Raw genomic sequence first — 27,208 nt, 5'->3', positions numbered from 1 at the left:
AGAAGCTATAACAAGCAAAGAAATACGGCAACAAGAAAAATGAATTTTTAGCCCAGATTCTGCTTCCGCTTATCTCTTTCACACTTTATTACAGTGAGCCTCATTCTCCCTCCCATCACAGTGGGAGGAGCACAGGAAAGGGAACGGACTCAATTAAAGCCCAAGGGTCTGGTCCACATAGAACGATGGTGGGAACAGAAGAGGCATCATGTATGTCTCCCAAGGCCTGGGTGGCTTTTGCAGTGAGAGCTGGGGCCTAAGGCTGCATCATCATGGTTGACCGAGACTTGAAGACCAAGCCTGGGGCTGGGAGCCTGGGCCAAGTACAGCACAGAAATACCCTAAGGGAGCTTCCCATGAAGACTCTCCGAGACAAGAGATTCCAGGTTAGTTGAGGATCTGCACTGGCCTGAAGCCATTCTTGCTGGGTAACGCTGGCCACCTCTACACCAGGATGGACAGGAACAGCCAGCCTTGACATTTTTCAATTGCACACACGGAAATAGCTTTGGAAGTGCCAGTGTCTACAATGTGGGGCTCTGGGCTTTATCTCTTTCCAGGCTGATGCTGCAGCTCTTGCCGAGCATTGGAGCATAGCTAGAATTCACACAGCTGAGGTGCTGACATCTCATCTAGATCTTACCATTGCCCTCCTTTAGCCTCCCAGGGCAAGAACCTTCTCTTATCCCAATGACCAAGAAAGAAAATTTGTTGAAACAGAGCTCCATTTCATGACATCTTGGTTCAGAGAGAATTTTGAGAATTCCCAAGAAACCATGTCCTGCCTGTTGATGTCACTCCGTGAAAATCATAACCACCTCCAGACCGGGCTCTGTGCCAAGCACTTTCGTTCATCCTCACCTCTAACCTGGGAAAAAGATGTTTTTGTTCCTATTTCAAAGATGAGGAAATAAGGCACAAAAGGGTCATGGTGTACCCTGCCTTAAAAGGTGCAAGGGTCAGGGGTCAAATCTTGAGAATTTGCTCTGAAGTGGTACATTTCTTCCAAGACATGCCGAATGCATTCCCCCACCTTGCTGCGCTTCCCCCTTGCCACACCCCTGCTCTTCTCCAGCCAAGGTACCTGCCTCAAGGTCACTGGGTAAGGCAGTGGAAAGAAAACATGATCTGATCAGTGAGACAGTTCTGCAAGGCAACTGGTGACAGGAAAAACCTTCTCTTAGAACTAAGAAGAGGACTTCCTTGGTGGGACAGTGGCCAATGCAGGAGACACAGGTTTGATCCCTGGTCTGGGAAGATTCCACGTGCTGCAGAGCAACTCAGACTGTGTGCCACAACTACTGAGTTCGCTCTCTAGGGCCCACAAGCTGCAACTACTGAGCCTATATGCCGAAATTACCACAACTACTGAAGCCCACGTGCTCTTGAGCCACACACCACAACTACTGAACCCACATGTGGCACTTACTGAAGCCCTCCCACCCAGAGCCCGTGCTCTGCAGAAAGAGAAGCCACCACAGTGAGAAGCCCACTCACCACAACAAAGTGTAGCCCCTACTAACTGCAACTAGAGAAAGCCCAGGCACAGCGATGAAGACCCAGTGCAACCAGAAACACATAAATAAAATTTTTAGAAAAAGAACTAAGAAGACACTTCTCCAAAGAAGACATTCAGATGGTCAAAAAGCACATGAAAACATGGTCAACATCACTAATTATTAGAGAAAAGTGAAAGGGTTAGTTGCTCAGTCACGTCCAACTCTTTATGACCCCATGGACTGTAGCCTGCCAGGTTCCTCTGTCCATGGGATTCTCCAGGCAAGAATACTGGGGTGGGTAGCCATTTCTTTCTCCAAGGGATCTTCCCAACCCAGGGATCAAACCTGGGTCTCCTGCATTACAGGCAGATTCTTTATTATCTGAGCCAAGAGGGAAGCCCACACAATTATTAGAGAAATGCAAATCAAAATTACAATGAGGTATTACCTCATACCAGTCAGAATGGCCATCATCCAAAGTCTACAAACAATAAATGCTGGAGAGGATGTGGAGAAAAGGGAACCCTCTTGCACTGCTGGTGGAAATATAAATTGATAGAGGTACTATGAAGACGAGTATGGAGGTTCCATAAAGAACTAAAAATACAACTACCATATGATCCAGCAATCCTACTCCTAGGAATATACTCCTACTCCTGGATGAAACCATAATTTAAAAAGATATTTAATACATACACCCCAATATTCATTGCAGCACTCTTTACAATAGCCAGGACATGGAAGCAACCTAAATGTCCATTAACAGAGGTATTGATAAAGAAGATTTGGTACCTATATACAATGGAATATTACTCAGTCATAAAAAGAAAGAATATCATTTGTAACAACATGGATGGACCCAGAGATTATCATACTAAATGAAGTAAGCCAGGCAAAGACAAATATCATGGAACATCACTCATATGTGGAATCTAATTTTTTTAAAATGATACAAATAAACTTATTTACAAAAAGAAATAGACACAGATTTCAAAAACAAACATGGTTACCAAAGGGGAACCATGGCAGGGAGGTATAAATCAGGAGTTTGTGACTAACACACACACACTACTATATGTGAGATAGATAACCAATAAGGACCTACTGAACAGCACAAGGAGCTCTGCTCAATATTCTGTGATGACCTATATGAGTAAAGAATCTAAAATAGAACAGATGTATGTATAACTGAATCACTTTGCTGTATATCTGAAACTAATACATTGTAAATCAACTATTCTCCAATATGAAGTTTTAAAAAGGAAAACAAATCAATAAAATGAGATTTGGAAAAAAAGGAAAGAGAGGGAAGAGTCTGTTAGCATGATTTAATGTTTCCCTTCCCATCATCCTACCTCCCGCCTCCACTTTCGTGGTAAACTAAGAAACAAGACAAAGTCAACACTTCAACTCTTCCTGCAATCTCGATTTAGCCAGAAAAATACTGAAAACAGATCCAGCTCTCTGGGAACAGAATATTGACAAGAAAGAGTGGAAAGAGTTAGCTGGGAGCCCAGTGAGGGGAAACACTGGATGCATCAAGAGAAACAGAAATGAAAACAAGAGTGAGTTCTCTTATCTCTACTAATACACACAGTGTCAAGATACAGATGGAGAAAAACATATGGGGAAAAATAAATAAGAAAAGTAAAGAAAGAGGAAAATTTTTGTAACTGTGTCTCTTCAGTGGAAAGACAAGCCATTGGCAGTCAGAGCTGACGAGCTGGTCTTGGCTGTGTGACGCTGGCAGAGACACCGCCTGTTTCTGGCTTTCATTTCCCAGTTCTGGTCAAGCCATAATCCAAACAAGCATTCAATCAGTTCCTCAATCCACTGGCACCTACCCATCCTAAACTGCTCCTACACTTTATGTCCATGACATAGAAAGAAGCAAAAGGGAAGGATGAAAACTGCTATATACTTCAGTTCAGTTGCTCAGTTGTGTCCGACTCTTTGCGACCCCATGAACTGCAGCACGCCAGGCCTCCCTGTCCATCACCAACTCCCAGAATATTAGTCACCTGCTTTCTTGTTTGAAGATTTTTATTTTAATACTCAGGAAGTAATTTAACAGTCACATTTACATATTAACACACACACAAATGCTCTCCCCGTGCTTTTTGAAAAATTTTGCTTGTACTGACATTCAAAAAATAAATGAGTAGGTGATATACTGTAAAATTAATACTACTTGGGTTCAATTCTGCCATCATTAATTACAGTCGGGCAGGATACAGACAGAGCTGACTAGGCATGTGGACTTGTCAAAAATAATGCAAATTTCACTTTCAGGAAGAGCACAAATCATTTCCTGCAAAGAAAACAATGACTGGGGGACTTATCTTACCATTTCTCTCTTTCTAGAAATTAGAAAACAATCTAGGCACAATTATCAAGCCTTGAGGACACATCAGAATACATTCTCGCTTAGCTATGAGACCATTACCCACAGTTTCTGTTAAACACACACACTGTAAAGGAGACAGGCATAACTATGGTGCTTTGTATCAAAGTGAGTCTTTCTACAGTTAATTGGAACTTTGAAAATTCTCTGAACTCTGTGATTAATTTTTGATGAGAGCAGAAAACTTGAAAAATGGTAGATAATGTCCATACACTCTACCTTCACCTACAAGATGCAATGTGGAGAAACACAAGGAGTCACTAATAACCTCCAGTGACATGTTCTTTATTTAATGCACTCAGCTACTTAATTAGTATGCCAATATCAATCTTTAAAAGAGCTGTGTGCAAAGTCAGCAGGGGGTCTGAGTCCTGATGTTATTTTTCCCACAGCTGAATAAATGATTTTCCCTACCACCACCACACTTGTAGGCTTGTCCTCATTAGTATGTATGAAATGAGTGGAATAAGCATCGGGAGATTTATACTATAGCATACCCAACTTAATTAATAAGAAAGGGAGCCAACTTTGAGAGGAGGAAGTACAGGTTCACAGGTTCCTATACTTCGGTGTGATTAATAATATAAATCCATCATAAGGAGACTCTAAAAGTGCCTCTGCATTTTCTCTATTTAACTATTAACCAAACTTCAGTAACTTACAGATGTTCAGGTGCTATGATTCTCAGATCGAGTTTGCAATTTAATCATAATATATCCTTAGCATCACTACCCCACATCCAACTCAGTCATTCAGGGAATAGTGAGTGAGTGGACACCCTGGCCGGCAGCGTACCGTGTACATGGGACACAGAAATGAACAAGAACCAGATTTTTAGGTAACTTTCAGCTAAGTAGAAGAGTGCATGCATGCTCAGTCGCATCCAACTCTTTGTGACCCCAAGGACTGCAGCCCGCCAGGCTCCTCTGTCCATGGAGACAAGGATATAAATAAATGTGATACAGGGAGGGGGACTGTCTGAAGGGAGAGTATGTATAAATTGCTAAAAAAAAAAAAAAAAAAAGCCTCAGGCAATGGCACTAGGGAGAACAGAGCACAGAGGGAAGGCAGCTGGAGAAAGTTTCACAAAGGAGTAACGATTTGAAGGACATGTGTCCATCTAGGCCCTTGATGCCATGAAGGCAGGATTAAGTCCACCAGTGTATGCTCTGCACCTAGGACAAAGTGTGTGCACGATAAGATGTTCTAAATGAGCTAACTGTAAGTTAGTAAGTCTACCAGGCATGGAAGGACGTGACAGTATCTTGGGGCAGGTACACAGGCAAGGATCAAACAGCTCTTGTATGGTCTGAGAATCACAAATAACTTGTTACAATGGAGAATGTGGTTTGAGTGAGGAAGCGATGAAAAGTGGGACTGGGAAGGGATGATAAAAATCCTCGCTTATAAAACTGGGTAAAATAAATGGCCACCTTCCAAGAACTTTTACTCCACTAAAATCCAGAAGCATATCAGAGCTCATGTCAACCCCATACATAAATAAAACAAAATACCAGCAGTGCCTTCATAACCATCCTGTGTTGTTCCTTGACCTGTTTACACGGCCAAAAGAAAACAGAGTCAGGAATCTCAACAACAAAAACATATTTCTTTCAGTTTGGAATAATGAAAAAGTTTTGGAGATGGATAGTGTCGCTGGTTGCACAACAATGTGGATGCACTTAATGTCACTGAATTGTACACTGAAAATGATTTAAATGGTGAATTTTATGCTATGTATATTTTACCACAATAAAAAAATATTTTTCGACTACCAACCATGCACAATACACACAGACTTTACCTAGAATATTGGTAATGGTTTGACACCAAGCTCACTGCACTTAGTTCATTATTTTTTATTGAGACACACAATCCTAAAGGAAATCAACCCTAAATATTCATTGGAAGGACTGGGGCTAAAGCCAAAGCTCCAATATTTTGACTACCTAATGTGAAGAACTGACTCATTGGAAAAGACCCTGATGCTGGGAAAGATTGAGGGCAGGAGGAGAAGGGGATGACAGAGGACGAGATGGCTGAATAGCATCACTGACTTGATGGACATGAGTTTGAGCAAGCTCTGGGAGATGGTGAAGGACAGGGAAGCCTGGCGTGCTGCAGTCCATGGGGTTGCAAAGAGTCAAACAAGACTGAATGCAAACAAGCAACTGAACAACAACAAGATACACACAAGCCTTAAGTATACAGTTCAATGCATGTTTTATTTGTGAACACACCAGTTTCCAGATCGAGTTCCCACAGCAAGGTGTAGACCACTGCCAGCACTCCTGAAGGTTCTCCCCTCCTCCCAGGCACTCTCCACAAAGCTAACTGCAATCCTGATTTCCAGTTGAGGAACCTTTTTCCTTCCTTTGAATACACTTGCTCATCCCCCACTTTTTCCTGATTTTACTCTGTAGATTTTTGTGCCAGTTGTTGACACTGATGTTGAGTTTTCTATTACAGTGTAATGAGTCATCACAAACTTATTGACTTAAAACAACACAAATGTATTCTCTCTCAAAGCCCAGGGGTCAGAAGTCCAGGCGTGTGTTAGTTGGGTCTTTTGGGCTTCCCCGGTAGCTCAGCTGGTAAAGAATCCACCTGCAATGCAGAAGACCCCGGTTCAATTCCTGGATTGGGAAGTTCCCCTGGAGAAGGGATAGGCTGCCCACTGCAGTATTCTTGGGCTTCCCTGGTGGCTCAGACAGTAAAGAATCCACCCACAATGCGGGAGACCTAGGTTCGATCCCTGGGTTGGGAAGATCCCCTGCAGATGGGAAAGGCTATCCACTCAAGTATTCTGGCCTGGAGAATTCCTGTATAGTCCATGTGGTTGAAAAGAGTCGGACATGACTGAGTGGCTTTCGCTTTCACTTTGCTCAGGACACTGCCAGGTGCAGTCAAGGTGTAGACCAGGGTTGCTGCCTGAGTGGAGGTAAGGAGCCCTCTTTCCAGGTCACTGCTTGGTAGCTGACTTCATTTCTTACAGCTGAATTCCTGAGGCTCCTGGTTTCTTGCAAAGTGTCAGCCAGGGATGGCTCTTAGTTCCTAGCTCCTAGAGATCACCCTCAGGCTCTAGCCATAGGGCTTCCTCCTTTTCCAACAGGGCACCGTCCTTCTTCAAGGCTAGGAGGATAAAGCTGCTGCTGCTCCTTCTCATCTCTTGTAAGGGCTCACTGGATTAGCTTACTCCCAGTCAAGAGCATTTCCCTTTTGATTCAGTCAAAAATCAGCCGATATGGAGCATTAACTACGTGTGCAAAATCTCTTTTGCCATAAAACATACCATAATGATGGGAGTAGTATCCCATGCTATTCACAGCCCCATCCACACTTGGGGAAGGGACTGTATATGGCATACACACCAAGGGTAGGAGACTTGGGGCTGTCTGAGAATTCTGCCTGCCACAATTGCTTTTCAAGTCATCTCACCTAATAGATAAAGCAACGAAATAATTATTTTTCTATGTAAGACATGATAGAAAACACAAAGGAAAGGAAAATAAAAAGGGTAATGCCATTTGCTATTATAACCAGATATAATAACTCCTAGCACTTTAGTAAATCTGCTTCTGGGATTTTCCTAAGCATTATAAATATACATATATGGGTATTTATAGAAGGGAGATCTCACTGTGTAGACTGTTAGCTATTTAAATTGAGTTTTCAGGCTGGTTCTTCACTGTGCTCATGGAGGCCTATTTTCATCTTCTGGGTTTTAACATACATTGCTGAGCAGCCCTACAATTATCTATGCAATATACTTGTATATATATATGTATATACATATAATTCTAAATGCTGCCAAACCAGAATGTACAACAAATCAGCAAAGTATCTAAAAAGTCCTTCTTTCCAGGGGGCAAACATAGAGCAAATGGTCCAGGAAGCATCTTCTTCAGCTTACAGGTTTGCCCAACGGAGTTTTATTGATTGGTACAGGGGTCCCCAACCTTTTTGGCACTAGGGACAAGTTTCATGGGAGATAATTTTTCCCCAGGTTGGGGGGTGGGGTGGGGGGTGGGGACAGTTCAAGCAGTCATGTGAGCGATGGGGAGTGACAGGTGAAGCGTCACTTACTGGCCTGTCACTCACCTCCTGCTGGGGGGCCCAGTTCCTAACAGGCTGTAGACCAGTACCCATGCGAGGCCCCTGGGATGGCAGGAAGTGCAATGAATGAGCAGGGCAATGAGGTATGATAGAACTCATTTGTTACTAATTATTTTTCTCTTTTTCAACCTGTAGTGGTACCTGGGCTTTCATATAACAGGACCACTTAAGGCCTTCAGCACATAGCTTGGCCGAGGTGACTCATCTTGGCCACAAAATAGGAGAGAAGGTGATGTGTGTCGTGCCAGGGCATGACAAGAACAGCTCCACGACTGGTGATGTTGGCTTCGCCAGCTCTGTGACTGTGTGAGCTGCTTCAAGATGGCAACTGTGTCAGCAGGGTCCCTGGATGACTAGCAGAGCACGCCCTCCCCTGTAAGCTCACATTGCACAAGGAACTAAATGTTGGGGACTTCCCTGACGGTCCAGTGGCTAGAATTCCACACTCCCAATGCAAGGGACCGGAGTTCGATCCCTGGTCAGGGAACTAGATCCCACATGCCACAACAAAGAGTCTGACTGTCGCAACTACAGATCATGAGTGTCACAAATAAGACCTGGTGTAGCCAAATAAATAAATGAACTTTAAAAAACAGAAATGAAGTGCTGTATGAAGCCACTAAAGGTTGTTTCTTACTGAAGCATAATCTAGCCTTACCTGAATAATACAAAAGGTAAAATGTGAGAAGAACTTTTTTATTTTTATACATTGGAGCAGATTCAAGTTCATGCCTATTAAAATACCTCTCTCACTAACTTGCAGTCTGATGTGTTTTTGTTCCAGTGGAAGGGAGTAGGTAAAGGAAACATGGATGGACTGAATGATGCAAATGGGAGCCTGTCCTCAGGGTGAACGTCTTCCTTCACATGTGACTTGGTAGGAAAAAAAAAAGCTGAGAACAGCAGATTATCACCCTGGGGCTGGCAGGAGGAAGGGCGGAAGTGCCTGTCCCCCTCAGTAAGTGTGTACCCACTGCTAATTTGTCAGCTTAGTTAGGATCTGAAAATGAATGTATCTCAACACATATCCAAGCTGTGAAAGTCTAATTCCACCAGCATTCAGCCTTCAAAGTAGGACAACATAAAAAATTACTTTAAAAATACATGAGTAAGTATACACGTAATTAGCCCTTTGAAGTTATGTCTAATTTAATTAGCAAAGGGTAGAGTCTCCTAACTTACTGCTATGGCCAGCTACAATTCCAGGTAGCCAAGACAGGTATGAATCATGATATTTGCTATTAATACAAAAAGAAAATAGGTACAAACAAACAAAAACCCAGAACAAAACCAGTTCTTTTGAACATAATGAGGAGAAATGAGATTTTTAGCAGAGAGCAAAAAGAATGCTTTTAGACAAACTACAATCTAGATTCTAGCAGATGGCACAGTATTGTATTGGATAATGAACTCACCGCCTGCCCCCAGCATCCATCCCCTCACTTTGACTCATCTTTCTGATTTTCTCCCATGAGCCCTTGTGCTTTGAAGGAGTGAATGCGCCCTGTTCCTACTAGGTATGTAGCTCCAGCCTAAAATAATCAGTGTGATCTCCTTCCCTGGCTACAGTAGTTGGCTCAGGTAGGGATGGACAATATGGGAGTCAGTAAGACCGGGGGAGATGCTTTCTGTACCTTCCAAGAAAGAAGCATCCTTGCCCTTTTCTGAGAGCTACTGAATATGACCATCTCTCTGGCTGTTTCCAAGGATACATGTGAAAGCAAGCATCCTATGAATTTGTCAGCAGGTCAACTACCACCACGAGGCAAGACCAGCCCCAGGATAAATCCACCATACTGGTGGGCAAAGAAAAGAAGCGGCGAGAAACCTGATGACGTTGATGAACCACCAAATTAAAGAATCCCTCAGAGTTCTCTCCTACCTGTAGGCTGCCAGCTATACAGACCAAATGGATATGCTTCTAATGTTTCCTTAAGCCAGCTTTTGTTGGGCTTTTGAGTCCTTGTATATAACACACACTTAAACAAATATAATTACAAACTGATTGGAAACCCAGCTGCCTGAAGACCTAGATGGAACCCGAAAATCAGAAAGTAGTTGCCCATTTCAAAGCAATGGCTTTAAGCAGAAAAGTCTAAGCTTCCTAAGAGGACAGATCATAGTAAGTGACTCTTGCAGTTCCAATTATTTTGAACAAAATGGTAAACTGTAAATAATTTTAGACAGGGTCTTTCTAGTGGCTTTTGAGTAAAAAGGTGTGATCAGGAAGAGAATAAGATAAATGTATACTATCTAGGGTGAAACAGATCACCAGCCCAGGTTGGATGCATGAGACAAGTGCTCGGGCCTGGTGCACTGGGAAGACCCAGAGGGATCGGGTAGAGAGGGAGGTGGGAGGGGGGATTGGGATGGGGAATACATGTAAATCCATGGCTGATTCATGTCAATGTATGGCAAAAACCACTACAATATTGTAAAGTAATTAGCCTCCAACTAATAAAAATAAATGAAAAAAAAAAAAGAATATAGATCTGGCAATAAAAATAACACATTTTGCTTATTGTATGTCTGGCAGTATCCTAGGCAGTAGACAAATTAACTCACTTACTCTTAATAATTGCATAATACTATTACATCTATCTCCATTTTTTCAGAGAAGAAAACAGAAACACCAGAGGTTAAGCATGGTGCCCCCGTCCCAGGTCCCATAACTCATAAGAGCTGCAACTCAAGGGCTTCCCTGGTGGCTCAATGGTAAAGAATCCACCTGCCAATGCAAGAGACATGGGTTCAATCCCTGGCCCAGGAAGATTCTACATGCCTTGGAGCAACTAAGCCTGTGTGCCACAACTACTGAGCCTGTGCTCTAGAGCCCAGGAACTGCAACTGCTGAAGCTGGTGCACCCTAGAGCCCACAATAAGAGAAGCCAGTGCAATGAGAAGCCCACGCACTGCAATGAAGAGCAGCCCGAGCTCACTGTAACCAAAGAAAAGTCCGCACAGCAACAGACCCAACACAGCCAAGATAAATAAATAAAAAAATTTTTTAAATGCTGCAACTCAAGCCAGAGGTTGGCTCCAGTGCTGGCCCATCACCCTCTGTGGCTCTTGCCTTTTCAGTCCTTAATTTAAAGCATTCATTGAGATTTCCCACTACGATACTGGGTGTTCTCTGTGTCCTCTTTGTTTGTAACTTCCTTTGAAACTCAGCATGAGACATAACTAGGGTTCATCTGAATGCAGCACGATGTTCAGACATGGACATACCTGGCAGAGCTAAGTGGACAGTGTTTGAAGTGATTCATGCCAAGGAATTAGGTAAACAGAGGGAGTTCTCCTGCCAGTTACTTGCACAGACTTCGCCACCACCTACTAACCTGTTGATGTCACGGAGAGCCAAAGTTTTTCTCTGTAAACAGATCCGACCTCTCTTTTTCACTCCTCTTTACAGACAAGGATACGAGGACAAAAAAGCACCTATTTGGAAGAGGATTTTTTTTTTTTTTTTGCTTACATGGTAACCATGTTAGTTAAACCTAATCCAGCTATAAAAGTTAACAAAACAAAATAATGCATTAAAATGTCTAATGGTAGAAATGGATGCTCTTATTGTTTTCATTGTACATGTAAAGCATGAACTCCATGAGTTACATGAGACAGTCTTTATTAAGCTCTTTCTGCATCATCAGTAATGCTGGGTAAGGGACTAGAGAAAACAACAAAACATGTCTGTGGATGGTTACTCTTTTAAAATGTTCACTGACATTTTTTTCTCGATGTTTCTCATTTTAGCCCAGTAAACCTCTCCCACCCCACCCCATTCCAACACCAGATCAGATCTTCATTCATTCAGGAGAAACACACAATAGAGGAAAGAACAGAGCAAACCACAAGCTTTTGTGTCTTTGTTTTCTAAAAGCCCCAACCTATGGGGAGAGACTCTATTCACATCCTGAAGAAACAAGAATGAAGCTGTTCCTCTCAACTCTCCCAGTTCCCGGGGCTTGGGGAAGCGTAGAAGAGGCGGAGGCCCAGGACCCGTCCCCAGGGCAGAGAGCTGCGCCCTGCATTAAGCAGCCCACTAGGAAGGCTGCCAGCCCCCAGAGGGATGGCTACATTGTGCACACTGACAGAAATACAAGCAGCCTTCATGAAGATTCCTGGGCTCCCAGCATGACATGGGAACAGCAGACCATTAAAGCTGAGGACAGAGGCGACAGGCTCTCAGGCTTACCCTGTCTGGAGTGCTAACAGAGGGTCCAGTGTCCCCTGCCTCCCCAGTCCTCGGCTCTGCGGAAGCTCCCAGAACCGTGGCACAGTGCCAGAGGAGGGGTGAGAGGAGCCCACAGAGAACTAAAATTTAGTTGTGTTTGGCTTGTTGGCTTGTTTTTCCACAGGCTTCCCAGAATGGCCACATCAGAGTCAGTTCTCAAGTTGAGCTCCAGAAAGTGAGAAGTATTACTTGTGTAGCAGTTTGGGGTGTGGATCCCACGGCTGCTAAAGAGAACTCAATACTCTGCCCTAAGAGTTTATAATCTTCCAGTACCCAGAATACTGAGACAAGATGAATCTGAGGCCAACAAACAGAGAACGTCGCTTACATGATACAATGTAGGGTAGGAGATGTGATTTGGAGCTAGGGACCCAAAAGCAGCTCTCTGGAGAGGGTGGGTACCTGACCCGGTACCTCAGCAGAGGGTGCGGCAGTGGGATGTGCAGGGCTGGGGGCGGGCTCTCCAGGCCATGGGGCAGAAGGAGCCAGGATGGAGAGTGAGCATATATATTCAATGGTGACAGTGAAAAGGAGATAATCAAACCAAATAAGCTGAGAGAATAGTGGATAACTAGAAAAATAAAGGTGGGCAGTCCTGTAGAAGGTCTTGAGAGCCTGGCTCAAGTCCGTACAACACAGGCAACAAAAGTCTCCAACTGGACCATGAAATCGTTTTTTAAAAATTATAATCTAAGGACTTCCCTGGTGGGCCAGTGGTTAAGAATCCACCTGGCAATGCAAGGGACTTGGCTTCAATCCCTCGTGGATGAACTAAGATCCCACCTGCAGCAGAGCAACTAAGCCCGTGTACCATAGCTAGAGCTTATGCACCGCAATGAAAGATCCTGCATGACACAACTAAGATGCAATGCAACCAAATAAGTAAATGAATATTGCAAAATTTATATTTTAAGATGAACATGAGGTTGATACAAAAGATTATTGATAGCCAAAATGGGGCTTCCCTGGTGGCTCAGCAGTAAAGCATCTGCCTGCAATGCAGGAGACATAAGAGATGCAGGTTCAATCCCTGGGTCAGGAAGATCTCCCAAAGGAGGGCACGGCGGCCCACTCCAGTATTCTTGTCTGGGAAATCCCATGGACAGAGGAGCCTGGCAGGATACAGTCCATGGGGTCACAAAGAGTCGGACACAACTGAAGCGACTTAGCATCACAAGTAATGTTACAGGCCCACATCCTGTAATACATTCTGGTTTGCTATTTTAAGCTGCTGTTCACCTCAGCCCCACTGGAAATGGATTGTCTTGGTTTGGGCTGGGAAAGAATTACCGGAGTGAAGAGAAAACAAGTGTTTCCATCCTAAGAATGTTTCATTCTTGTAACGTTCTTCGGAGCTGCTGCTGTTTTCTGCCTTCTGACACTTTGACGCACTGCTGCACCGAACAGCTATGAAGACAAACAGAGCTAACTGCAGGAACAAAGCCACCTCAGAGTGCTTGCATCTGCTAGTTCTCTGGAAGGAAGAGAGAATTCATACAGAAACAAGCAAGACTTGTGCAAAAATTACCTCTGGAACATGAAATATATTCAAAAGGATTCAAGGAATTGCTTCAAAAAATAGCAGAGTCTTTAGGAGAGTCCCGGGTTCAAATCCTGATCAGCCACTCAAAGACCACATATAGCCTTGAGTATGTTACTTGCAAGACTGGCCCTTATGACCTCGGGAAAATTAGACACAGGTGGCCCTCTAGGCAGATGAAATCCCAAGAAGGCAGAGGGCCCATTTTTGACCCCCACCCTCCCACTCACATGACTAGGCACCCACGTGCAATGAGCAACCCACACAACTGTACATAGTGGCTCTATGATCCCAAATCTCAGAATCTTCATTTCCTGTTTGTCTGCTGAAAGAATCTTATGGGGCTGTTTGGAGGATTACATTGCTATAGAGCAAACACACAAAGTGTGCTGCAAGTCTTTACTATTATTATGCATTTTTATTCATCTAAATCTTTCTTATTTTAGGGCAGAGGTGAGCAAACTAACCAGCCCACCACCTGCTTTTCTACAGTTGGACAGGTAAGAATTGTTCTTATAATCTTCAGTGGTCGGAAACAAAAGAAGAATATTTTCTGACATGAAAACCATTGCTGTTCAGTCACTGTCATATCCAACTCTTTGCACCCCATGAACTGTGGCCCGTCAGGCTCCTCTGCCCATGGAATTCTCCAGGCAAGAATACTGGAGTGGGTAGCCATTCCCTCCTCCAGGGAATCTTCCCGACCCAGGGAGCGAACCCACATCTCCTACTCGGCAGGTGGATTCTCTACCACTGAGCTATACGGGAAGCCCTGCCGTGAAAATGATATGAAATACAAATCATATTGTCCATAAGTAAAGTTCTCCTGGAACATAGCTACTCTCATTCAAGTCTGTTCTGTTGACAGCTGCTTTTATGGTCCAGCAGCAGAGTTTAGAAGTAGCATCAGAGATGGTAGGGGCCATAAAGCCCAAACTATATTTTCTCTCTGGCCCTTTACAGAAAGGATATGCCAATCCCCGATTTATGCTGTTGTTGTTGTTTTTTTTTTTCATCTGCTCCAGGATTTGCTCTTCAATTGTTCCCAAGGATTAGAATTAAATCAAAATGATTTTCCAAATTCTGGAGCACCAGTTGAATATCATATTAAAAAAGAAGCATTCTTATCTTTCAAAACACTGTCACCTCTTTTCATGGGTAATGACAACATGCTTAACATTAATTTGCCTTCCGATACACAAAGAAAGCTACAGCACTGTGTTGGAGTCTGAGCAAACATGTGCCCATGGTGGCTGCCTGAGGGTTCACTATATGTTAAACAGGTTCAAGTTTAAAACCTTTTTTATAGTCTACGCAGACATGTGCCAAGCAAACTTCGGCTGCCGCCTGATGTCAACATCTATACAAGCAAAGCGAAAAAAAATTCAACTGATCACTGAGATGTTTTATCTATTTGGTGTTTCCAGATATTTGGAAACATCTGGATAACTGACAACATGTTTCACTTTTCATCTGGATTACGCAGTCAGCCTATTTCAGCTAATGAGAAGAGCCAAATATTATCAATAGCTGTACTCTAGACACTAACTTGGGGCAAGAACCCACTTTCTCCCCAGCTTTTCCAAGATTCCTATTTGACGTCATCCTTAAGTGCTTTCACTATTTCCCCCCTTGTTTCTCTCCTTCTCTCCAGACCTTTTTGATTTTTGGCCTTGACTTTCTTTCTAGCACCACCTCTACTGTAAAATTTTTAGAGTATCGTCTTCTTTTCCCATCGTCAGTCCCTTTTATCCCAAGAACAAAAACAACTGGCTTCATAATAATTGAAATTAGCCATTCAAACCCAGAGTTCAAATCTCTGAAGGTGTATATGGCTTCTCAACTGCAAGAGACTGTTTTGTGTCCAGTTGACCAGACTTCATCCAAGGAAGGATCCAATGTCACAGATACTTTTTCTATTATTTTCAAATGATTTTTAATAGTCTGTTCCATGTTATAAGTGTATGCAATACCTCTATGATATAAAACAGGCTTCTCTGGGCCACTTATTTCCAATTATGGCAATTATACCCTTTCCTTGACTTTGGCTATTTCAGAAGGTGGTAAGGGTCTAAACTGACCCCCAGTCTTCTTTTGTGAGAACATGGACCTTGCCAAGACAAACACAACCCTCTCCCACTGCTCTTCTAAATTCTCAACTGATGCTCTGCCTTTTATGAAGTCTTGCTGTGAACACAGCATTTAATCCATGACGCTCCTGTCAGGATGCCTTTTGCACATTCCCAGTGAGAGCTTTTGCTTCTCCAAACAACACTGTAGGGTTAGCTGTAGCTCCAGATCACATAAACAGGGATAGCAGCTGCAAAACTGTGAATTTTATTGTCTTTGCTCCTAAGTTGCCAACTTCATGTTTAAAGAAAAAGAGCAACAGAAAGAAAATGGAAAATAATTTTTAAATAATTACTGCATGACTTCCAGAGGTGGTAAGGTGTGTTATTTATGTTCATAAAAACACTTGGTTTCACTTCTGCTTAAAGATAGCTATGAAAAATACCATTTTCCTGAAATCCTCTATATTTAAAGAAGAAAAAAACTATGCTTACCATGCTAAATTGGTCAACTTAATTTTAATGTCGACCAAGATCATAGAAAATACTAAATACAAAACTCCTAGAAGAATGTAAATAGTGATGATGAAATAGCAACCAATCTGGTTGTATAACAGGAAACTCAAGGAAGACCAGTTTAACTAGCAGGTAAAATTACATTACAAATTATACCGTTACAAAACATTTCTGTATAGCTAAATTGCCTTCCAACACTTACTAAAGTCAGACCCCCACCCACTAAAGTCAGACCCCACTGAAACATAATCTGGATGCCTGTGGAGTTGTGTGTGTGAGCAGAGTGGAATAGAAGAACAAGCAAACAGCAGCAATGCTAATATCAGTAATAGCAGCTGCTAACAGTGGAAGGGGTAAAATTGTGGAATTTGACTTAATACTTGATGGAGCAATGACTCTGACTGATAATAATTAAAATGCATCAATATTTCAAGAAGACATTTGATTCAACTCCCATAAGAAAATGTCCTCCATGTGTAAGTTCAGAACTGCTCTGGACTGTTATTACTCCTATTTAGATAATACCCTCGAATCACAGTCCTGCCCCCAGGACAGTTATCAGTAGTTCAGTGGCCACATGTAGATTGCATACTTTGAAGAATCTCCCCAAACTACATGACTCAAGAGGTCAATCTAGTTGTGATCAAAGCTGTAAAGAAAAGCCAACTCCAAGAAAAATTTAGGTCAGTATTTAAACCCTCGATTTTTAAACTAAAAGATGGTTCCCATATGAAAAAAAGTATAGTGTAAAAGGGAGGTCAATAGTTGAGAATTTAATTTGTATTAAAAACAGACCTAAAAGAATTATAGGTCCAATTAGTAAACTGGATCTCAGTTCACATTTCTGTTTCCAGGGTAATGATGTATTTATTTAACTACCTTCCCTGCACTTGGAAAACCACAAATTTCTATAAACTATTGATGATCCTTCAAAGAAATAAAAGAATAATATGTAACTTTCTTCTCTTCTATGTGCACCTTGTCACTGTTCCTGCTGCCTCTAATGAATCCTGATGCCATCAGTCAAATCAACCTGCTTCATTTACTCACTATTCCATGTTCTGGGCAGTGTGCTCGGTGCTAGGGATTTAGAATTAAAAGGCACAGACCCTGCTTTTCAGGATCTCACAAATAAAACAGCCACTTTGATAATAATGTGATACAGATCAGCTGGACAGGGCAGCCCAGCCCTGGGCGAGTGGAAGCAGGAAGCTGGTGGTGGGACGGGTGGAGTAAACAGGCTTTTTCCAGGAATTAAGAAGCAGGAAATAGTGACAGGTTTTATTTTCTTGGACTGCAAAATCACTGCGGACGGTGAAGGCAGCCACGAAATTAAAAGACGCTTGCTCCTTGGAAGAAAAGCTGTGACAAACCTAGACAGCAAAAGCAGAGACATCACTTTGCCAACAAAGGTCCTTTTAGTCAAAGCTATGCTTTTTCCAGTAGTCATGTACAGATGTGAGAGTTGGACCATTAAGAAGGCTGAGTGCTGAAGAATTGATGCTTTCCCACTGTGGTGCTGAAGAAGACTCTTGAGAGTCCCTTGGACTGCAAGGAGATCAAACCAGTCAGTCCTAAAGGAAATCAATCCTGAATATTCACTGGAAGGACTGATGCTCAAGCTGAAACTCCAACATTTTGGCCACCTGATGCAAAAAGCCAACTCATTAGAAAAGATCCTGATGCTGGGAAAGATTGAAGGCAGGAGGAGAAGGTGACGACAGAGGATGAGATGGTTGGACGGCATCGCTGACTCAATGGACATGAGTTTAAGCAAACTCAGGAAGATAGTGAAGGACAGGGAAGCCTGGCGTGCTGCAGTCCACGGGGTCACAAAGAGCTGGACACGACTCAGTGACTGAACAACAACAGGAAGCATGGACTATGCTGGAAAGGGGATAGGGTTAAGAGACATGCAGGGAAGGCTGGGAACATGGTGGAAGACACCCAATAACACTCTTCAACTTGTACTTCTGAGTTTTCCCCCTCTACTAACAATACACTAGGCTATAATGTATTCTTTTAAGATCTGCGTTAATATATATAGGTGCAGCACATTCACTCCAAGTGTTATTATTTTGGCATCTCCGTACGTCTTCCCTCCCTATGGGTAGAAGACCAGTTCCAGGATCCCCTCAGACAAGAAGACACCCAAATCCAGGGATACTCAAGTCCCTTACACAAAATGGCATAGTTAATTCAGCTCTTGTACCCAAGGATTCCACATCCTAGGATACTGCTGCTGCTGCTGCTAAGTCACTTCAGTCATGTCCGACTCTGTGTGACCCCATAGACGTCAGCCCACCAGGCTCCCCCATCCCTGGGATTCTCTAGGCAAGAACACTGGAGTGGGTTGCCATTTCCTTCTCCAATACGTGAAAGTGAAAAGTGAAAAGTGAAGTCACTCAGTCGTGTCTGACTCTTAGCGACCCCATGGACTGCAGCCTAACAGGCTGCTCTGTCCATGGGATTTTCCAGGCAAGAGTACTGGAGTGGGCTGCCATTGTCTTCTCCGATCTTTTTCTCTATTTACAGACATTTAAACCATTTCCATTTGGGTATTGTTTCTGCTGTTAGAACAATGCTGCTGTAAACATTCTTGCCACTCCTCCTTATCGACTTGTGAGAGATATTTTATAAGCAACACATCTAGAAGTGAAAATGTTAAGTTTCAGCACACGGAAAAATTCAAATTTACTAGATAATTCCAGAATGTTTTCCAAAATGGTTGTATTCCCCCCTCATCGGTATATTGTTTGCCCACACTTTCTCCAATCCTAATGTCATTTTTTAATTATGATGAGTAATAAATGGCATATCACTTTTGTTTCAATTTGTAGAATTCTGGTCATTGATGAAGTCGAATCTTTTTTTTTCAATACCTGTTTATTCTTTTTGAACTTCTTTTGATAATGATCTCCTTACAACCTTTACAGACTTCTACTTTTTAGTCTTTTTCTTATTGATTTATAGACATTGTTATAAACTATATCCTGGATATCAATTCAGTCTTTATTATATTATATATACTCCTTCTCCTAGTCCATTTTAACACTAGACTGTTTCATATTATTTTTTATCTATATATTTTTCTTCACCCTTGTTCTTTAAAATGAACCTGTTTAATAAGTCATATATCCATTAAAGTTAGATCACTGGAAAACATACACACATATATTTTGGCCTCACTGTCAGAGAATCTTGTTAAAGATTCAAATTATTTTTAGCATTACTAAACTTATGAAGCAGAAGTGCCCTTCATAAAAGAGTTCTAACTGGTTTCCTTGGTGTGTATGCCCAGCAGTGGGATTGCTGGGTCATATGGCAGTTCTATTTCCAGTTTTTTAAGGAATCTCCACACTGTTCTCCATAGTGGCTGTACTAGTTTGCATTCCCACCAACAGTGTAAGAGGGTTCCCTTTTCTCCACACCCTCTCCAGCATTTATTGCTTGTAGACTTTTTGATAGCAGCCATTCTGACTGGTGTGTAATGGTACCTCATTGAGGTTTTGATTTGCATTTCTCTGATAATGAGTGATGTTGAGCATCTTTTCATGTGTTTGTTAGCCATCTGTATGTCTTCTTTGGAGAAATGTCTGTTTAGATCTTTGGCCCATTTTTTGATTGGGTCATTTATTTTCTGGAATTGAGCTGCGGGAGTTGCTTGTATATTTTTGAGATTAATCCTTTGTCTGTTTCTTCATTTGTGTACCCCAATGTTCATCGCAGCACTGTTTATAATAGCCAGGACATTGAAGCAACCTAGATGCCCATCAGCAGACGAATGGAGAAGGAAGCTGTGGTACATATATACCATGGAATATTACTCAGCCATTAAAAAGAATTCATTTGAATCAGTTCTAATGAGATGGATGAAACTGGAGCCCATTATAGAGAGTGAAGTAAGCCAGAAAGATAAAGACCAATACAGTATACTAACGCATATATATGGAATTTTAAAAGATGGTAATGATAACCCTATATGCAAAACAGAAAAAGAGACACAGATGTACAGAACAGACTTTTAGACTCTGTGGGAGAAGGCGAGGGTGGGATGTTCAGAGAGAACAGCATTGAAACAAGTATACTATCAAGGGTGAAACAGATCACCAGCCCAGGTTGGATGCATGAGACAAGTGCTCAGGGCTGGTACACTGGGAAGACCCAGAGGGATGGGATGGAGAGGGAGGCGGGAGGGGGGATGGGGATGGGGAACACATGTAAATTCATGGCTGATTCATGTCAATGTATGGCAAAAACCACTACAATATTGTAAAGTAATTAGCCTCCAACTAATAAAAATAAATGGAAAAATAAAATAAAATAAAGAGTTCTAACTAGACCATGAATAAGACATCGCAACATTTAATAAAGTGATTTTCCCTAAAACTTAATCACTATATTTTCAGCATATAGTTAAAATGTGCCTATTTATTTGCAGTAATTTTCAAAAAAACTTAATATTCTTTCTACATTAATACATTCATTTTCAGCAGGTTAATGACATCTGCTTGAAAAAAACTCCAATACTTAATTTTTCTTAGAATGTGGCTAATTTTACTTTCTTAATCAAAAAGTAACAAGTTCTCATACTGAATTAATTTTTTATATACATCAGTGGTTCTTTTTAGTATACTTGATCTTAGCCAAAATGGCAAGAAATGATCATCATGGTTCTTTTTAAATGGCATATGTTAGCACTGAGTTCATTTGATTAATATGTAACAAGTATATAGACCTGAAGAAATCAAATTTTCTGTCATTAAGCAAAAATGAAGTAAAATACTACAGACAACAGAATCTTTCAATTTCCCTGGCAATGTTTAAACAATGCTTTTTAAAGGCTATCTAAAAGATTATCACACCAGAAATTTCCACAGACCCTCCCTCAAGGAAATAGATGCAAGTGAGTGACACAGAATAATCAACATGAAATTTAACCTATAGAATGAGGAGAATTGGTCAATATATATTTTCAATTCCCAATTAGTCACAACGTAAAGTAAATCCACAGGAAGTGTTAATTTTCAGTCTGTATTTCAGACCCCTTTGTCCACTGATTCTCTTGTGAGAACTGCTTAAAAGACTCAAAACACACATGGTGGGTGGGTGGAAGGAATGAGCTTTGTTTCATCTTTGTTAGTATACCAGTTTCTTTTAAAGTCTCTTCTGAAGAGCATAACAAGCCCAAAAAAGGAGTGAACTGGCAAAAGGCAGATGAAGACTACATATAGTATCGTTAGTTCATGAAACATTAAGTTTTAAAGCAGTATTAGGTATACTTGTACCTAGAATTGAAGAACTAGTTAATAACATCTGTGGGAGGGCTTGAGCATGCAGGCATCACTATGCTCTGCTTCACTCAGTTAGGTTTTGTATTTACAGATGGCCACTGGCCGCACAAAAAGATGTTCAGCATCACTAAGTGTCAGAGAAACGCACATCAAAGCCATCATGAGAGATCACCTCACACAGTCAGAGTGGCTGTCCCCAAAAAGGCCACAACTAACAAATGCTGGTGAGGATGTGAAGAAAAGAAAAGCCTTTTACACTATTGGTGGGAATGTAAATGGATGCAGCCGGTATGGCGAACAGTATGGAGGTTCCTCAAACAGAACCAAAAACAGAACTACCATGTGATCAAGGAATTCTACTCCTGGGCATATATCTGAAGAAAACACTAATTTGAAAAGAAAGATGCACCCCAAAGTTCATACCAGCATAACTAAGATACGGAAGCAACCCAAGTGCCTATCAATAGATAAACAGCAGATGTATACATATATGCATATATACATACAGTGTAACACTACTCAGCCATAAAAAATGAATGCTGCCATTTGCAACATAAGGGAGGGATCTCAAGTATATAATGCTTAGAGAAATTAGTCAGAGAAAGACAAATACTGTGTTATCACTTACGTGTGGAATTAAAAAAATAAAACGAATGAATGAATGTAACAAAACAAAACAGACTCACAGATATGGACAGCAAACTAAGGGTTACCAGTGGGGAGAGAGAGGGGTGAGAGAAGCAAGATAAGGGTAGGGAATTAAGAAGCACCAACTACTATGTATAAAATAAATAAGCTACAGGGATACATTGTACACCACAGAGAATACAGCCAACATCTTATAACAATTTTAGATAATCTATAAAAACATTGAATAATTATGCTGTATAACTGAAACCAACATTGTAAATCAACTATACTTTTTAAATTTAAAAAAAGATTTGAATTTAAAACATCAAATTGTATTATTTATGTTGAGATAAAGCTTGGATAGCAAGAAAGAGATGCATGGCTGAAAGTTTCTTAGAAGGACAGATTAAATGAAGAGCTGGGCAGACTCAGTTTCTCCTCAATGTTTCCAACTGAGAAATGACTCTGTAACAACCTGTGATGACCTTTCCTCTGCCATCTTCTAGCGACTTCTTGCTTAAATACCTCTTTCTCTTTTTCCTCTTCAGGATACATTTCCTCAAAATATCTATAGCTACCACAGGGGCATACACTGCTGTGAAAATACATGGCTATTTCATGCTACTCTGAGGGGCTCTCAGGTTCCAAACTATACGGAGAGAGGGAGCTGTGGAAAGAGCCTGCCACAGGCCTGCAATTGTGGGTCTGTTCTGTTGAGGCTGAACAGATGTTTTACCCAACCTCAATAGAACAGCTAGCTCTATGCCAACCCTTGATTGAACTAACTTACCACTTTAGCACGTTCAGTGGTTTTCTGAAGAAGTCAGCCCAGCAGCTCTACATCCCAGCTCCAGGCGCTCCCTCTGAAAAGGCAGCTAATCTCTCCGAGTTTCCATTTTCTTATCTCTGAATCCCATGTGCACACACTGCCTTTCAGCTCTGCGGTGCAGAGCAAGGACAGTTGATGTCAAGTACCTGTTTGGCAGAAGGAGCGCTCCTGGAATGCAGCTCCGGTCAGTGCGTGGGGAGCATGCATTCGTGTCCCGAGCGGGCTGAGGAAGTTCAGAGCTTCTGCCATCCCTGGAGGCCATGTAGGCAGATGGCGCAGCCACAGGTGGACGAGGGCTGCTCACTCGCGTGGGCATACACTTTTGTGTGAAAGCAAAAGACAAAGCTTTGTGATCTTCAGCTCCTGAAATTCAGCGAGTTTACTTTCTACTGCTCCATCATCTGGGTACGGGCTTGAAATGCATACCGTCAGACCCCACCCCTGGCCTGCTAACTCAGAAAATCTGGAGATGGAGCCCAGGAATCTGAGCTGTAACAAGCTCTCGAGGTGATTTTGACGTACTCTCAAGTTTGCTAACCACTGCATAGACATCCTGACTAACCCAATCTAGCACATAGTGAGTACAGGAGAGATGGTATTGGTTAAGTCACATGACTGGAGACAAACCAGCTATTCAGTCAGTTCAGTTACTCAGTCGTGTCCGACTCTTTGTGACCCCATGGACGGCAGCACACCAGGCTTCGCTGTCCATCACCAACTCCCAGAGCTTGCTCAAACTCATGTCCATCGAGTCAATGATGCCATCCAACCATCTCATCCTCTGTCGTCCCCGTCTCCTCCCGCCTTCAATCTTTCCAAGCATCAGTATCTTTTCCAAGGAGTCAGTTCTTCACATCAGCTGGCCAAAGTATTGGAGTTTCAGCCTTAGCATCAGTCCTTCCAATGAATATTCGGGACCACTTTTCTTTACGATGGACTGGTTGGATCTCCCTGCTGTCTAAGGGACTCTCAAGAGTCTTCTCCAACACCACAGTTCAAAAGCATCAATTCTTCAGTGCTCAACTTTCTTTATAGTCCAACTCTCACATCCATACATGACCACTGGAAAAACCATAGCTTTGACTAGACAGACTTTTGTGGACAAAGTAATGTCTCTGCTTTTTAATATGCTGTCTAGGTTGGTCATAGCTTTTCTTCCAAGGAGTAAGTGTCTTTTAATTTCGTGGCTGCATTCACCATCTGCAGTGATTTTGGAGCCCAAAAAATAAAGTCTCTCACTGTTTCCATTGTTTCCCCATCTATTTGCCATAAAGTAATGGGACTGTGTTCTTGCCTGGAGAATCCCAGGGATGGGGTCGCACAGAGTCAGACATGACTGAAGTGACTTAGCAGTAGCAGCAGCACCAATGGGACTAGATGCCATGATCTTTGTTTTTTGAATGTTGAGTTTCAAGCCAGCTTTTTCACTCTCCTCTTTCACTTTCATCAAGAGGCTCTTTAGTTATTCTTCGCTTTCTGCCATAAGTGTGGTATCATCTGCATACCTCTGAGGTTATTGATATTTGATTATTGATTATTTGATTATTAAGGTTATTGATCTTTCTCCTGAAATAGCAAGAAGCAACAGTTAGAACCAGACATGGAACAACAGACTGGTTCCAAATTGGGAAAGGAGTATGTCAAGGCTGTATATTGTTACCTTGTTTATTTAACTTATATGCAGAGTACATCATATGAAATGCAGGGCTGGATGAAGCACAAGGTGAAATCAAGATTGCTGGGAGAAATATCAATAACCTCAGATACATAGATGACACTATTCTTACGGCAGAAAGTGAAGAAGAACTAAAGAGCCTCTGATGAAGACCAGCTATTACAACTAAGTAAAAACACTCCAGATTATATTCCTCACAACAAAATATGTGGGTTATATTTTATAAATGGAATCTTGATTCCCAGTTAATACATGCTCCTTCCTCTATTTGGAAATGAAGATGGGGGAATTCTTAAGATGCTCCAGAACTTAGGATGTCATAATCCCATTGCAAAAGTCAAGTTTATCATTATGTGTGCATGCTTAGTCGCTCAGTCATGTCTGACTCTTTGCGATCCTGTGGATTTCATCCCGGCAGGCTCCTCTGTCCATGGGGATTCTCCAGACAAGAATACTAGAGTGCATTTCCATGCTCTCCTCCAGGGGATCTTCCCAACCCAGGGATCAAACTCAGGCCTCTCACATTTCAGGAGGATTCTTTATCATCTGAGCCACTAGGGAAGCCCTTTATGATTATAATCAAGTTGATATGTGAGATCCCTTGGTGAAATGTGGAAATGAAATCCGCTAAGTTTATAAATATTTCATAAACAGTTATGCAACACAGTTTTGCATAATAGTTTTTGGTAATTTGAAATTACCAAATAGTAAACTCATAAGAAAAGTTGCAGTTGTACAGTATTTTCAGAATTTCAACTGTCTTTCATGACAAAGTGTGAGTGTGCGTGTCTGTCTCAGTGAGGCTGACCTTCTTTGATAATACTTAAATTTAACTGTGAGACTTATTTTTAGTTTTTCCTTCTCACCTTTTCTTTGTCCATTAATGTCTGTTCAGACTTTACATCTTGTTTTGGCTGCACCATTGCTTTAGGTGCTGGAATAAGCAGCCTGTGATTCTCAACTGAAAAAAGCAAGTTTTACGTGCTCAGGCTGAGCCATGAATCTATCTTGTGATAACCTTGGAAATTTTTAAATAGCCTAAAATCTTTACACTATGTTGTACAGAGCCTATGGTTTTGATTCCAAGATGATAATGTCTCACTTATCATGCCCAGCCTCATTAATTCGATGTGACAATCCATTTTTCTCTTAAAAGTACTGAATAACACATACTTATTTGTCCTTATTAAAAATGAATTAAAGCAAATTTTGTTTGAAGAATTTGTTGGCACCCATGGAGATTTCCTGAAGATCAGCAGAATCAGATTTAGAAACCACATTTCTGAGGATACTGAAACTTAGCCATTCTTAAGTAGCACGCACAAGAGCAAAGAACAATGGGATTTTCTCCTCAAGGACTCTTTAAGCATTAAAGGACAATTTTGTACTCTTATTTGGAATGTTTGATGCTGGTGGGAATCGGAATGTCTCTATTTCATCTGTGCTAAGGAATTTTCTCTTTAAGTATTGATACCATATGACTGTCGCATTTCCATCGTTATTCTCAAAATGTTGGACAGAATCCCCAACTAACAAACGGATTTTTATAACATCTTCAAAACCCTATTTTGCGAGTCCTTAAAAACCCACATTTTCTCAACTTGGAGTTTCATATTACTTGTAGATTCCATTTATCAATCATTTAACAAACACATTCGCCCTCTCTTACTTTAGATATTTTTCTATTTTATCTTATTTCCCACGCCCATCCCTCCCTTCTATAAGAAGCCATTCTGATAACGTTTTGGAGAAGGAAATGACAACCCACTCCAGTGTTCCTGCCTGGGAAATAACATGGACAGAGGAGCTTGGCACGCTACAGTCCACGGGGCTGCAAAAGAGGTGGATACAACTTATTGACTAAACAACAACAATCCATGCCCATCCCTCCCCTCTATAAGCAGCCATTCTGAGATGTTTAATGTATGCCTTTTTATTTGGATCCTGCAGAATATGCACTGCTGTTCTGCATATATGTGCTATTTTTTAAGGGGCCTTGTGCTATACATCAAATTTTCTTTCCCCCTACTATCACTCAGCACCATGTTTTCAGATATTCTTGGGCTTCCCTGGTGGCTCACATGATAAAAAATCTGCCTGCAATGCAGGAGACCTGGGTTCAATCCCTGCGTTGGGAAGATCCCCTGGAGGAAGGCCTGGCAACCCACTCCAGTATTCTTGCCTGGAGAATCCCCATGGACAGAAGAGCCTGGCAGGCTACAGTCCGCAGGGTCACAGAGTCAGACTTGACTGAGCAATTAAGCAGACACAATGCCATATACAGAGTCAGTCTACTATTCCCAATTCTTGTATATTAATGATGGAGCCTTATTTCTAGCTATTAGGTATAAAGGGTCAAGCAAGAAGACTCATGGGTCCTAGTTCCACAGAGTCTGCATTCT

The 27,208-nt window shown here is 41.8% G+C and overlaps 1 long non-coding RNA gene across 1 annotated transcript in view; it reads right to left on the bottom strand.

Annotated features, from left to right (window-relative positions):
• Positions 1–6,140: 6,140 nt before the first annotated feature.
• LOC122439271 overlaps positions 6,141–27,208 on the bottom strand; it is a 43,490-nt gene continuing 22,422 nt past the window's right edge. The window contains exon 4 of the long non-coding RNA XR_006268831.1: positions 6,141–6,510. This is a non-coding gene — a long non-coding RNA (uncharacterized LOC122439271). The remainder of the gene's footprint in view (positions 6,511–27,208) is intronic.

This window comes from Cervus canadensis, chromosome 4 (assembly GCF_019320065.1).
Source record: "Cervus canadensis isolate Bull #8, Minnesota chromosome 4, ASM1932006v1, whole genome shotgun sequence".
Taxonomy (NCBI): domain Eukaryota; kingdom Metazoa; phylum Chordata; class Mammalia; order Artiodactyla; family Cervidae; genus Cervus; species Cervus canadensis.
This window is presented reverse-complemented; position numbering and strand designations above follow the sequence as displayed.